The 14,725-nt window shown below is 37.7% G+C and overlaps 1 pseudogene; it reads right to left on the bottom strand.

The window, feature by feature from the left end:
• Positions 1–1,797: 1,797 nt before the first annotated feature.
• LOC138077826 (craniofacial development protein 2-like) lies at positions 1,798–2,565 on the bottom strand (annotated as a pseudogene).
• Positions 2,566–14,725: the final 12,160 nt, after the last annotated feature.

Raw genomic sequence — 14,725 nt, 5'->3', positions numbered from 1 at the left:
TGCCTAACTTTAAAAATTATTTTCTCAAATTCAACATAAAATGAATAATAAAAATCAAAGTTTATCTCATTTCATTTAAGAACTAGGTAGGAATAATTTGCAAATATTTGGTATTCTAAATTATGTATTTTAATTTGTTCTACAGGGTATAAAGACATGACTTTGTATAATCTGTACTTTAAGCAGGTGATTACTATCCTCAAACAACATTTTTCTGTCTCATCTAAATTTTGCCTTTTCTGTTATCTTCTACCTTGATAGCATTTGAGAGAATTAGATTTCCAAGGAAATCTAAAAATAAATCATTTAGAAGTAATATTATATACAATATTTAAAATATAGATATTCAAAAAGAGCTTTCAATGATAAACTGTTTTTCTAATACAACTATAGTCATCCCTGGATATGCTTATTGATCAAAATAATTAGACTTTCTGAGATATTTCACTGAGTCACTTTGGTTTGCTTAATGACATCTTACTTTGCATTTATGAGGACTTATTTGGATTTTGTTCTTTGTGTAAGCAATTTGAAATAAAAGCAATCATGTGGTTAGTTTCACTATTGCATGGTTAGTCAAAGGTAATTCTTATAAAACTCATGGTTTGCCAGTATACAGAATTGACAATCACATGAAACCTTTGCTTTATTTTTAATAAATCCTCTTATCCATTTCTGACAGTAAATTTAATCAATCTTTGTGTATCAAAAATATCAAGAATGTATAAGCATTTCTTTGTTAAGTATTGAACTAGTCTTGTATCACTAATTTCAGTGGTAATTATATTTTCAAGGAATGCACCGTATATATATTTTTATAAATGAATGATCCTGGTATGGTGAGAGTAAAATTTACAGGTTACTAAAAGACTCTGAAGGTTTCTTTTTGTCCTGGATCCATGTCATCTCTCTTAACAATTACAGATATTAAAACCTTTGGGAGAATACAATCTTCATAATATGAAAGTCATAATTATTAGAATAGTTGAGTCAGTTCAGTCACTGAGTCATGTCGGACTCTTTGTGACCCCATGGACTGCAGCACACCAGGCTTCTCTGTCCATCACCAACTCCTGGGACTTACTTAAACTCATGACCATAGCATTGGTGAATCTGGCATATTGAGTGCAGCACTTGCACGGCATCATCTTTTAGGATTTGAAATCGCTCAATTGGAATTCTATGGCCTCCACTAGTTTTGTTCGTAGTGATGCTTCCTAAGGCTCACTTGACTTCACATTCCAAGCTGTCTGGCTCTACGTGAGTGATCACACCACCGTGGTTATCTGGGTCATGAAAATCTTTTTTGTATAGTTCTGTGGATTCTATAGTTCTATAGTTCTTCTTAATATCTTCTGCTTCTGTCAGGTCCATACCATTTCTGTCCTTTATTGAGCCCATCTTTGCCTGACATGTTCCCTTGGTATCTCTAAGTTTCTTGAAGAGATCTCTAGTCTTTCCCATTCTATTGTTTTCCTCTATTTTTTTTGCATTGATCACTGAGGAAGGCTTTCTTATCTCTCCTTGCTGTTCTTTGGAACTCTACACTCAAATGGGTATATCTTTCTTTTTCTCCTTTGCCTTTTGCTTCTCTTCCTTTCTCAGCTATTTGTGAGGCCTCCTCAGAAAACCATTTTGCCTTTTGCATTTCTTTTTCTTGGGGATGGTCTTGATCACTGCCTCCTGTACAATGTCATGAATCTCTACCACAGTTCTTCAGATCTAATCCCTTGAATCTGTTTGTCACTTAAACTGTATAATCATAAGGGATATTTGATTTAGGTCATACCTGAATGGTCTAGTGGTTTTCCCTACTTTCTTCAATTTAAGTCTGAATTTTGCAATAAGGAATTCATGATCTGAGCCACAGTCAGCTCCCAGTCTTGTTTTTGCTGACTGTAAACAGCTTCTCCATCTTTGGCTGCAAAGGTATAATCAATCTGACTTCTGAGTTGACCATCTGGTGATGTCCATGTGCAGAGTCTTCTCTTGTGTTGTTGGAAGAGGGTATTTGCTATGACCAGTGCGTTCTCTTGGCAAAACTCTATTAGCCTTTGCCTGCTTCATTCTGTACTTCTAGGCCAAATTTACTTGTTACTCCAGGTATTTCTTGACTTCCTACTTTTGCATTAGAGTCCGTGATGATGAAAAGGACATTTTATTTTGGTGTTAGTTCCAGAAGATCTTGTAGGTATTCATAGAACTGTTCAACTTCAGCTTCTTCAGCATTACTGGTTGGGGCATAGACTTGGATTACTGTGATATTGAATGGTTTGCCTTGGAAACTAACAGATTATTCTGAGATTGCATCCAAGTACTGCATTTTGGACTGTTTTGTTGACTATGATGACTACTCCATTTCTTCTAAAGGATTCTGGCCCACAGTAATAGATATAATGGTCATCTGAGTTAAATTCACCCATTTCAGTCCATTTTAGTTCACTGATTGCTAAAATGTCGAAGTTCACACTTGGCCATTTCCTGTTTGACCAGTTCTAACTTACCTTGATTCATGGATCTAACATTCCAGATTCCTATGCAATATTTTTCTTTACAGCATCGGACTTTACTTCCATCACCAGTCACATTCACAACTGGGTGCTCTTTTTGCTTTGGCTCCATCCCTTCATTCTTTCTGGAGTTAATTCTCCACTGTTCTCCAGGAGCATATTGGGTACCTACTGACCTGGGGAGTTCATCTTTCAGTGTCCTATCTTTTTACCTTTTCATACTGTTCATGGGATTCTCAAGGGAAGAATACTGAAGTGGTTTGCCATTCCCTTCTCCAGTGGACCATGGTTTGTCAGAACTCTCCACCATGACCCTTCTGTCTTTGGTGGCCCTACACTGCATGGCTCTTAGTTTCATTGAGTTAGACAAGGCTGTGGCCCATGTCATCAGTTTGATTAGTTTTCTGTGATTGTGGTTTTCATTCTGTCTGCCCTCTGAGGGATAAGGATAAGGGGCTTATGGAAGCTTCCTGATGGGAGAGACTGACTGAAGGGGAAATTGGGTCTTGTTCTGATGGGTGGGGCTTGCTCAGTAAATCTTTAATCCAGTTTTCTGTCGATGGGTGAGGCTGTGTTCCCTCTCTGTTGTTTGACCTGAGGCCAAACTGTGGTGGAGGTAATGAAGATGATGGGACCTTCTTCAAAAGGTCCAGTGCAAGCACTGCTGCACTCAGTGCCCCAGACCCCGTAGCAGGCCACGGCTGACCCACGCCTCTGCCAGAAACTCCTGGACACCCATGGGCAAGTCTGGGTCAGTCTCTTGTGGGGTCACTGCTCCTTTCTCCTGCATCCTGGTGCACACAAGGTTTGGTTTGTGCCCTCCAAGAGTCTGTTTCCCCAGTCCTGTGTATGTTCTGGCGGCTCTGGTGGGGTTAATGGTGACCTCCTCCAAGAAGGCTGTGCCATACCCAGGTCTACCGCATCCAGAGTCCATACTCCTGCAGCAGGCCACGGCTGACCCGTACCTCCGCAGGAGACACTCAGACACTCAACAGCAGGTCTGGCTCAGTCTCTGTGTGTTATCCTGGTGCTTACAGGGTTTCGTTTGAGCTCTCTGAGCATCTCTGGCCAGTATGGAGTTTAATTGTAAATGCAATTTTGCCCCTTCTTCCATCTTGGTGGGACTTCTCCTTTATCCTTGGACGTTGGACATCTTTTTGTGTGTGTGGAATCCAACATTTCCTGTTGATGGTTGTTCAGCAGGAAGTTATGATTTTGGAGCTCTTGCAGGAGAAGATGAGCACATGTCCTACTGCTCTGCCATCATGACCTCATCATAAACTCAAATAGTTGAGTAGCTCTAATAATAACATGAAAACATACCAAAGAGTCTAGGAATATTAACTCATCATTTTCAGGACTAAAAAGATAGAAAAACAGATATTATAAAATGTCATTCATTCAAAGTTTTCGTTAAATATTTGTGTAGCTACAGTTGAGGCTTCAAGATAAATTAACACAAACATGCAAACACTCCTTGAGATTTTTTGTATTTGAGTGGGGAAACTAAAAAACTAATGCTTATTAGCAGAGATTATTTAAATTCAAGGGGATGCTTAAATATTGACCTTTTCAGGATACTTTCATACTTATTTCATGACCTTTAAGGATCCTTACCTTATAACTCAAGTAATTTAGAATTTTTCTTAGTTTCCTGTAGCTCAATGAAGAGTATCTGGGCTCAAGATTTATGCAACCTTTTCAGTTATTAATTTAAGACATAATTTATCTGTTAAGTGATTCTGAATATGCTTTCTAATAACCTCATTTAGTCTGTCCTTTTAAGTGAAAACGGGCATCATAGAAATGATCTTCTAGGTTATTATAACAATATAGTGAATACTGAATGTGAAATTACCTAGCCCAGTAGTTACCCAGAACATGTATTTAATAACTGTTTTTCTGTCTGCCATTTTCCTGTCCTTTTTTATATATTATGGAATTCTGCTACATTCTAGACATTGTTCTCAGTATTGTGAATAAAATTGAATTTAGCCTGTCTTTGGCCTTAACCCATAACTCTTCTGATTTCACTTTTAATCTTCTCTGCTTGAAATCAGTATAGAAAATAACCTGATATTTTATAATAATCTTGTTTTCATATATGGCCATTTCTCACCAGTCTTCATTTCCTTTCCTTTTGTTAATATCCACAACACACTAATTACATCTATCTATTCACTAGCCCAAATTCTTCCAGTGTTCTTCACTACATATATTATTTAATTTTATCATAAAATTTGTTTTGTTTTTTTTTTTTGCCTAAAAATATAAGCCTTCCATGATCTAACCCAAGTTCATATTGTAAAAATGATTGTCAGCTTGCTTCCCTTACAACTGTTACCTGCATGGTCCAGCTTGCATCACTTTGTCATCTTGTCTGGGCTTTTGGCCTCTGGTGAATCATACCTTTTCTCCTGACAATTTATTCAGATTCTACTTATCTTTCAGTGCCCATTTTAAATCATCCCTTTCTCCTAGTCAAACACCTAATAATCATTCTTACTTCTGCCTCGTAAATACATGCATCATGTAGGCCTCATTGTGTGCTTAAATCTACACCTATATTAACATTTGAATGTACAAGTAGATTGTAAATGAGAAAAAGGATAAGATTTTAGAGTCTTGCATCCCTATTGGCTTCAGAAAAAATATGTTATTTAATACCCTATCTTGTTACAGAAATAATTTAGAAAATCTTACATAGATATGTACCTCGAAAGGGGAACATAAAAGATTTTAAAAGAATGAAAATGTGGGGTAGGTAGGGGACGGAGGCTCGAGAGAGATGAGATATATGTCTAATCATGGCTGGCTTGCATTGTCGTACAGCAGAAGCCAACACGACATTGTAAAGCAGTTTTCCTCCAATTAAAAAATAAATTTAAAGACAAATAAATATTTTAAAAAGAAGGAAAATGCCTATGTAAATTAGGAACTAAATCATTTATTATTAATATAAATTATGATTCATATTTTATAAGTATTTTAATATAAATTACCTAATTATTTTGCATATATATTATTTTAGAAAGAAAGCTAGAGAAACTGGGAAATGATAATTGAATATAGATGATAGGCATGGTTATTGATGAATAATTGAAATTTTCCTTCTCTCTGAAAAATATTAAAGACAAATTAATTGCAAAGATTTCTCATCTCTCTGGAATTATTAAAGATTATGGAGATTTCAGGAGAGTTTAATGTGAATAATGGACTCCAAAATATATGATTATATTATTATACATGTATATGTATCTATGTGCATATTTGCATATATATGCACACTTTTATAATAATATTTATGAAAAGCATTCAGACAATTAAAGGTTCTTCAGTAGCATACTCTCACTTTGCTTTTGTTCACTAATTTCTCTTAATTTGTTACCTTTATCTCAATATTCTCAACTCTTTTCAGAACTGAGTTATCTTGGCATAACTGATAGTTTGAAAAGTTGTAGGAAGTGCTTTGCTTTTTGTCTTAATGAAGAATAGTACCTCTTGGGGATGCTATCCAGACTCTGAAGCTACATTATACAAAACATGAGTGATGCTGTTTTGTCTCTGGAAAAACTAGTGTAGTTCACTCTCTCTTCCCCTGAGTCTGCTGCCTCATTCTGTGCACTTTGGAAGTTCATTATGGACTTGAACTCTAATATATTCCATCAGTAACGTACACTGAGCACTGTGAAAAATATAGTAACAAATTTATGAGACAACTCATTTCCCAGCCTTGGAATCTTACTGTTTTAGGAAAACATCTCATGGTTATGTGGGTCTATGTGATGCAGTGGATATAAATCTCAAAAAATGCATTTACTTTTGAAATTCCTTCTTCTTTGAAGGAAAGAAAGGATGGTAAATATGAGCAAAAATGCTGCACCAAGTTAGCGTACCATCGTAAATCAATCATTGCATTGCTTTCCCCAGAGTCTGGGAGAAACACTCTCCACCCATCTCTCCAAGCAGCTACCATAGAAATATCAGAATGGGCATGTATGCTATAACCAATTTGCCATCCCTATGTTAAATATCTCCTACAGATTGTTTAAGCCTTTTTTTTTTTTTTGGTTGTGTGAACCATAAAGATAATTATTTACTAAGAATTTTTTTCAAATGTTTTAAACTTCTATTTTTTTCTAGTCTGTGTGTGTCTGCTTAGTCACTCAGTCATGGCCAACTGTTTGCAACCCCAAGGACTGTCGCCTGCCAGGCACCTCTGTCCACATAATTTTCCAGGCATAAGTATTGGAGGGAGTTGCCATTTCCTAGTCCAGGGGATCTTCCCAACCCAGGGATCAAACCTGCCTCTCTTGTGTCTCCTGCATTGGCAGGAAGATTGTTTACCACTGTGCCACCTGGAAATTCCATTTATTGATAAAACGAAGCTTTGATTTCTGAGAAATCAATTTGTGCCATTCAATTTCTCAATATGTTCTCTGTAAAGATACGCTTTATTTCTACTACTATTTACTGCTTTGTCTGTTTATTTATTTAATTATTTCACTACCATTATCCTCTATATATGCTTATTAAATTTTTCTTCAGACAACTATTATAATAATAATACACTGAATAGGCTTATCATCTATTTATAGATTAGCTTTTAGTGTTTTTGAAGGTTTCTGTCATATTGGCTCAAGTGGCTCAGTCGTGTCTGACTCTTTGTGACCCCATGGATTATACAATCCGTGGAATTCTCCTGGCCAGAATACTGGAGAGGGTAGCCTTTCCCTTCTCCAAGGGGTTTTCCCAACCCCGGGATCAAACCCAGGTCTCCCACAGGGATTCTGTCATATTAGAGTAGTAATATTTTTTTCAACTTCCAAAACTGTTTTCTTTATAATTGTTCCTATGAGTAAAAATCATAATTGAAATTAGCCCTTAATTATATGACCTATTTTAGTACTGATATTCTGAAGTATTTTGATGGATGGGATAATAGTTTTATTTTTGAAAGTTGTGGCCCTGGACGTTCTTTTTCTAATACTTGCCGACTTTGCAGTTTGGCTGCTCTTGGCTTTGCCTTCCACAGCTTACGGAGTGTTCTGTATTTGTGATTTTTTTTTTTTTTTTTTGGCTCTATCCTTCTCCAGGACTTTTTCTTCACACTGTCTTTGTGTTGGGTAGCAGTTAAACAGGCTATGCACGAGTAAGTCATCAACCCAACAGACCTACCGTACTTTAGAACCACTCATGTTTAACTGCACCTTAAATCACTGCAGTAGACAGCCACTGTGTCAGTGGAACAAAAGCACTCACCTTAAACCATGTCACTCTCTGACATATATAACATCTGCTTAGACTCAGGGGAACTTTCATTGATTTTTTAGTCTATTTGTCTACTAGATGCAGAATTGTATTTAAACTAGATATACAAAAGAAAATCAAGAGAAAAAAATAAGCATGCATATACACATAAAGGGCTTCCCAGGTGGCGTTAGTAGCGAAGAATTCACCTGCCAATGCAGGAGACTCAAGAGACACAGGTTCAATCTCTGGGTCGGGAAGATCCCCTGGAGTAGCAAATGGCAACCTGCTCCAATTATCTTGCCTGGAAAATTCCATGGACAAGAGAGTCTGGTGGGCTACAGTCCATGGGGCTGCAAAGAGTCAGGCATGACTGAGCACTTATGCATAAAAATTATATATTTTTTTATTTTTCCATGCGCCACTCCCTAACTCCACCGTTTCCTATGTTCAGAATCCTCATTAATTATGTGTTTGTGTGTATGCTAAGTTGCCCAGTTGTGTCTGACTCTTTGCGGACCCCATGGATTGTAGCCTGCCAGGCTCCTCTGTAAAATGGAATTCTTTACCACTGCACCACCAGCAGATTCTTAACCACAGCACCAACCTGGGAAGCCCCTCATTAATTATACTGCCTCCAAAAGAGAGCAGATTGGGACAGTTTAACACAAGTGAATATATAGGATATAGTTTGCAAGTAAGTGATTGCTAGAAATCCAGTGTTCTGAAGAAATTGTGTCTTCTCATCTTGCCATACTTGATATGAGATCCCAAATGTTTAACTAATCTTAATGATGTAAAGAATCAGTGGATTAATTCGGTATATACTCAGTGCCGGATCTTTATACTACATCATTTGATTAAAAAAAAAAATTACAAGGCCTAGCATAGTGCCTGATAGAAAGTGTTAAGGGCAGAGAGACTGTATGGTTGGCTCACAATGGGGAAGGGAGGGAAGACTGAGAACTCATACTTCTTATTAGGGTCTCTATTTATATATTTGTTCATTTACAGTACCATTTTAGTTTTTATTTTCTAAAAGCTTAACCATACTCAACACATTCCCTCCTTCCTATTTCCATGGGTGGCTCATTTAGTGAAGCTCTCCACACTTGACATACTTTGGTGACGTTGGTTGTTGACATTTTAGCTAATAGTGTATAAATAAAAAATGACGAGATGACTTAAGTTTTAAATACTTTCCTTGCTCTTTCTGTTGCTGGAGAGCAAACAGAAATTAATTATTTAAACATTATCTGTGCATTTTCTATGTGCAAATAATGATATTGCTAGAGGTAGGGATGATGGCAAAATGTGTGTAATTTTGGATATTAAAAACCTAGATAATTTTTTCAAAATGTGGAGTATGTATCTTTTCTAGACCCTAAAATAAACAATAAGGTTAAAAATGATCCATTAAAAACACAAATTTTCAACAATAAAATTAATTATTAAACAGTGGTAAATTCACAAGTGGGATATTATTTAGCAAGAATTATGTTTTGCATATTTTATTTGCATTCAGAGAGATAAAATCTTAATGAATATGCCAGACCCTTATAGAACAGGATTTTTCTTTTACTGGCTAATGAATCAAAATTTTATTCCTTTATTCATGAATCATTTTGAAGAAATTTGCTGAAATTGGAAGTTAGTTGCCTCTTCATTCATTGCTGAATTTACTAAAATGGGTCTCACTGAATTTACTAAAATGGGGTAGAATTTATCAAACATTTAAACACTTATGCATATTGATTTTAACTCTTAATTCAATTATATTCACTTTTTCTAAATCTCCCAGAGAGGAGTGATGATACTGATATATCATCTTTGTTGCAGTGAAATTCTGCAAAAGTACTTCTGATTCCTTATTTAGTAACATGGGCAGAAAAAATGTGATTACCTTTAGCCAGTGACCAAACCCAAGAGGTCACTAGAAAAAGGTGAGGCAGAGGAGAGACCATCTCTGTAGCTGCCTGGTCTGCTGAAAATGTGTGTGTGTGAAATACCCTCTTCCTTCCTGGGAGAGGCTGTGGAGGCCAAGTTGTGAACAGGAAAAGGGTGCACACAGGTGGGTGCGAGGGAAAACTTGACACCTGTGTGAGTCACCTGAAAGTGAAAAAGTGAAAGTCCCTGAGTCGTGTCCCACTCTGTGTGACCCCATGGACTGTAGCCCGCTAGGCTCCTCTTTCCATGGAATTCTCCAGGCAAGAATACTGGAGTGGGTAGGCATTCCCTTCTCCAAGGGATCTTGCCGGCCCAGAGATCAAACCCAGGTTTCCTACACTGCAGGTGGGTTCTTTACCATCTGAGACACCAGGAAGCCCGTGAATCATCCAGTGATAATAAGTGAGTTCTATGTGTCATCAGATATGCAGATGATACCACCCTTATGGCAGAAAGTGAAGAGGAACTAAAAAGCCTCTTGATGAAAGTGAAAGTGGAGAGTGAAAAAGTTGGCTTAAAGATCAACATTCAGAAAATGAAGATCATGGCATCCGGTCCCATCACTTCATGGGAAATAGATGGGGAAACAGTGGAAACAGTGTCAGACTTTATTTTTTTGGGCTCCAAAATCACTGCAGATGGTGAGTGCAGCCATGAAACTAAAAGACACTTACTCCTTGGAAGAAGAGTTCTGACCAACCTAGATAGCATATTCAAAAGCAGAGACATTACTTTGCCAACTAAGATCTGTCTAGTCAAGGCTATGGTTTTTCCAGTGGTCATGTATGGATGTGAGAGTTGGACTGTGAAGAAAGCTGAGCACCAAAGAATTGATGCTTTTGAACTTGGTGTTAGAGAAGACTCTTGAGAGTCCCTTGGACTGCAAGGGGATCCAACCAGTCCATTCAGGAGGAGATCAACCCTAGGATTTCTTTGGAAGGAATGATGCTAAAGCTGAAACTCCAGTACTTTGGCCACCTCATGCGAAGAGTTGACTCATTGGAAAAAACTCTGATGCTGGGAGGGATTGGGGGCAGGAGGAGAAGGGGACGACCGAGGATGAGATGGCTGGATGGCATCACAGACTCAATGGACGTGAGTCTGAGTGAACTCTGGGAGTTGGTGATGGACAGGGAGGCCTCGCGTGCTGCGATTCATGGGGTCGCAAAGAGTCGGACACGACTGAGCGACTGAACTGAACTGATATGTCATCAGCTCTTTGTCTTCTATCACCAAAACTGCCTGTGTATTTCCAAAATTCCCCAAATTCCACACAAATTTAACTAAATAGATTTCAAAGTGGAGTGTAGGTAAGGGAATGTGTACAAGGACTGTGAAAGTCTGTTATAATTTCCCAGACCCCTTGAATACTGTTCACTGTACTCCAGTTCAGTTCAGTTCAGTCGCTCAGTCATGTCCGACTCTTTGCGACCCCATGAATCACAGCACGCCAGGCCTCCCTGTCCATCACCATCTCCCGGATTTCACGCAGACTCACGTCCATCGAGTCCGTGACGCCATCCAGCCTCATCCTCTGTCGTCCCCTTCTCCTCTTGCCCCCAATCCCTCCCAGCATCAGAGTCTTTTCCAATGAGTCAACTCTTCACATGAGATGTCCAAGGTAATGGAGTTTCAGCTTTAGCATCATTCCTTCCAAAGAAATCCCAGGGTTGATCTCCTTCAGAATAGACTGGTTGGATCTCCTTGCAGTCCAAGGGACCCTCAAGAGTCTTTTCCAACAGCACAGTTCAAACGCATCAATTCTTTGGTGCTCAGCCTTCTTCACAGTCCAACTCTCACATCCATACATGACCACTGGAAAAACCATAGCATTGACTAGACGGACCTTAGTCGGCAAAGTAATGTCTCTGCTTTTGAATATACTATCTAGGTTGGTCAGAACTTTTCTTCCAAGGAGTAAGTGTCTTTTAATTTCATGGCTGCACTCACCATCTGCAGTGATTTTGGAGCCCCAAAAATAAAGTTTGACTCTGTTTCCACTGTTTGCCCATCTATTTCCCATGAAGTGATGGGCCCGGATGCCATGATCTTTGTTTCCTGAATGTTGATTTTTAAGCCAACTTTTTCACTCTCCTCTTTCACTTTCATCAAGAGGCTTTTTTAGTTCCTCTTCACTTTCTTCCATAAGGGTTGTGTCATGTGCATATCTGAGGTTATTGATATTTCTCCTAGCAATCTTGATTCCAGCTTGTGTTTCTTCCAGTCCGGCGTTTCTCATGATGTACTCCGCATAGAAGTTAAATAAGCAGGGTGACAATATACAGCCTTGACGTACTCCTTTTCCTATTTGGAACCAGTCTGTTGTTCCATGTCCAGTTCTAACTGTTGCTTCCTGACCTTCATACAGATTTCTCAAGAGGCAGGTTAGGTGGTCTGGTATTCCCATCTCTAGGTCATTATGTTTAAAATAGAAACAGAAGAGTAAAAATTGAATGGCATTCTATCATGTATACTATCATGTAAGAATTGAATCGCCAGTCTATGTCTGACGCAGGATACAGCATGCTTGGGGCTGGTGCATGGGGATGACCCACAGAGATGTTATGGGGAGGGAGGTGAGAGGGGGGCTCATGTTTGGGAACACATGTAAGAATTAAAGATCTTAAAATTAGAAAAAAAAATAAATTAATTTAAAAAATAAAAAAATAAAAAATAAAAGCAGAAAGGGCAAAAGCGGTTGCCAGGAGCCAAAGGTAGGAGAAATAAAGAGTGGCTGGTTAAAGTCTCAGAAATTTTCAGCTGTAAGATCAATTAAGTCTGAGGAGCTCATGTAAACATGGTGGGTATCAATTGATCGCATTATTGTATAGTGAAATGTGCAAGAGAAAAGTCTTAAATATTATCACACACAAAAGACAAGTATATGAAGTGACAGATATATTAATTCACTAGATGGTAGGCAATCCTTTCACAATGTGCAGATAGATCACTAGGACAGACACTAAATATCTTACAATTTTGCATCAATTACATATCAGTAAAACTGAAATTTAAAAAAATCACCATCTTTCATTCTTTTCCACATTTTTTTAGTGATTATTTATTGTTTTAATGGGTCAGGCGTGGCTCAGTCTGGTAATAAATAAGTAGAGAGGATATGTTCAATTCTTATAATATGGCCTATTAACTACAAAGGAAACATAACATTTTACCCAATTTATGAAATTCAGATAAAATGTGGACATACTTCATTATTGGTGAGCAGATCAAAAGTTTGAACGTTGAATATCATTCTAATTTATTATTGAGAATGTTTTATTTCATTTCTTTCTTGTTCAAAAGTATACAAAACAATTAGTTATAAAGTATATTTGATAACATTGAAGATAAGTAGGATAGATTAAAATTGAAATAGCTAAGATATTTCTATATAATATGAAAAAATAGTGATAAGTTTTAGTGTTTTTTTATTGTACTCATATATAGCTCAATAGATTTATTTGTTCAATTAATGACTTTCTCAAATGCACTTAGCATAGTTTATAGGCTTTTATTATTAATTTAGTAATCCAGCCCTCATTTAAATATCTCTGGGAAATTAGAAATCTTTTTTAATAAATAAATGCACCATTTAGATTTGAAACTATTTTTTGCAGCATTACTTAAAGATTTTTAATATAGAAAATCTAAAGTATGTTAGTTTATAGCCTCTTGATGAAGGTGAAAGAGAAGAGAGAAAAAGTTGGCTTAAAATTCAACATTCAGAAACAAGGATTCATGGCATCCTGTCCCATCATTTCATGGCAAATAGATGGGGAAACAATGGAAACAGAGACAGACTTTATTTTCTTGGGCTCCAAAGTCACTGCAGATAGTGACTGCAACCACAAAATTAAAAGACACTTGCTCCTTGGAAGAAAAACTATGACCAACCTAGACAAAATATTAAAAAACAGACATTACTTTGGCAACAAATGTCCATCTAGTCTAAGCTATTGTTTTTCCAGTAGCCATGTATGGATGGGAGAGTTGGACCTTAAAGAAAGCTGAGCGCCAAAGAATTGATGCTTTTGAACTGTGGTGTTGTAGAAGACTCTTGAGAGTCCCTTGAGCTGCAAGGCGTTCCAACCAGTCCATCCTAAAGGAGATCCGTCCTGGGTGTTCACTGATAGGACTGATGCTGAAGCTGAAACTCCAGTACTTTGGCCACTTGATGAGAAGAACCTACTCATCTGAAAAGACCTTAATGCTGGGAAAGATTGAAGGCAGGAAGAGAAGGGGATGACAGAGGATGAGATGGTTGGATGGCATTACCAACTCAATGGACATGAGTTTGAGCAAGCTCCAGGAGCTGGTGATGGACAGGGAAGCCTGGCGTGCTGCAGTCCATGGGGTCACAAAGAGTCGGACATGACTGAGTGAATGAACTGAACTGAACTGAACTAAAAGTATGTTAAACCTTATTGGTGTCATGGAGTGCTTTCTGGGTGATGACATTTTTTAAAAAAAATTTAACTGAAGGATAATTGCTTTACAGAATTTTGTGTTTTTCTGTCATACATCAAGAATCAGCCATAGGTACACCCATGTCCACCCGCTCCCAGGCCTCCCTCCCATCTCCATCCCAACCCCATCCTTCAGTCTGTTGCAGCCCCGTTTGAGTTCCCTGAATCACACAGCAGATTCCCCTTGGCTCTCCATTTTACAGATGGTATTGTAAATTTCTATGTTACTGTCTCCATACATCTCCCCTTCTCCCTCCTCTCCTCAACAGTGTCCATATGTCTGTTCTGTGTGTCCATTGTTGCCCTGAAAATATGTTCATTAGTGCCATCTCTTCAGATTCCATATATATGTGTCAATATATGATATTTATATTTATAATTATTTATATGTATATCTCTCTTGCTGACTTACTTCACTCTGTATAATAGGCTCTAGTTTCATCCACATCATTAGAACAGATTTAAATGCATTCCTTTTTATGACTGAGTAGTATTCCATTGTTTATATGTACCACAGCCTCTTTATCCATTCATCTGTCAATGGACATCTAG

The sequence above is a fragment of the Capricornis sumatraensis genome, chromosome 4, assembly GCF_032405125.1.
Source record: "Capricornis sumatraensis isolate serow.1 chromosome 4, serow.2, whole genome shotgun sequence".
NCBI classification, from domain to species: Eukaryota; Metazoa; Chordata; class Mammalia; order Artiodactyla; family Bovidae; genus Capricornis; species Capricornis sumatraensis.
Note: the sequence above shows the minus strand (reverse complement) of the source record. Positions and strands in the feature narration are given on the sequence as shown.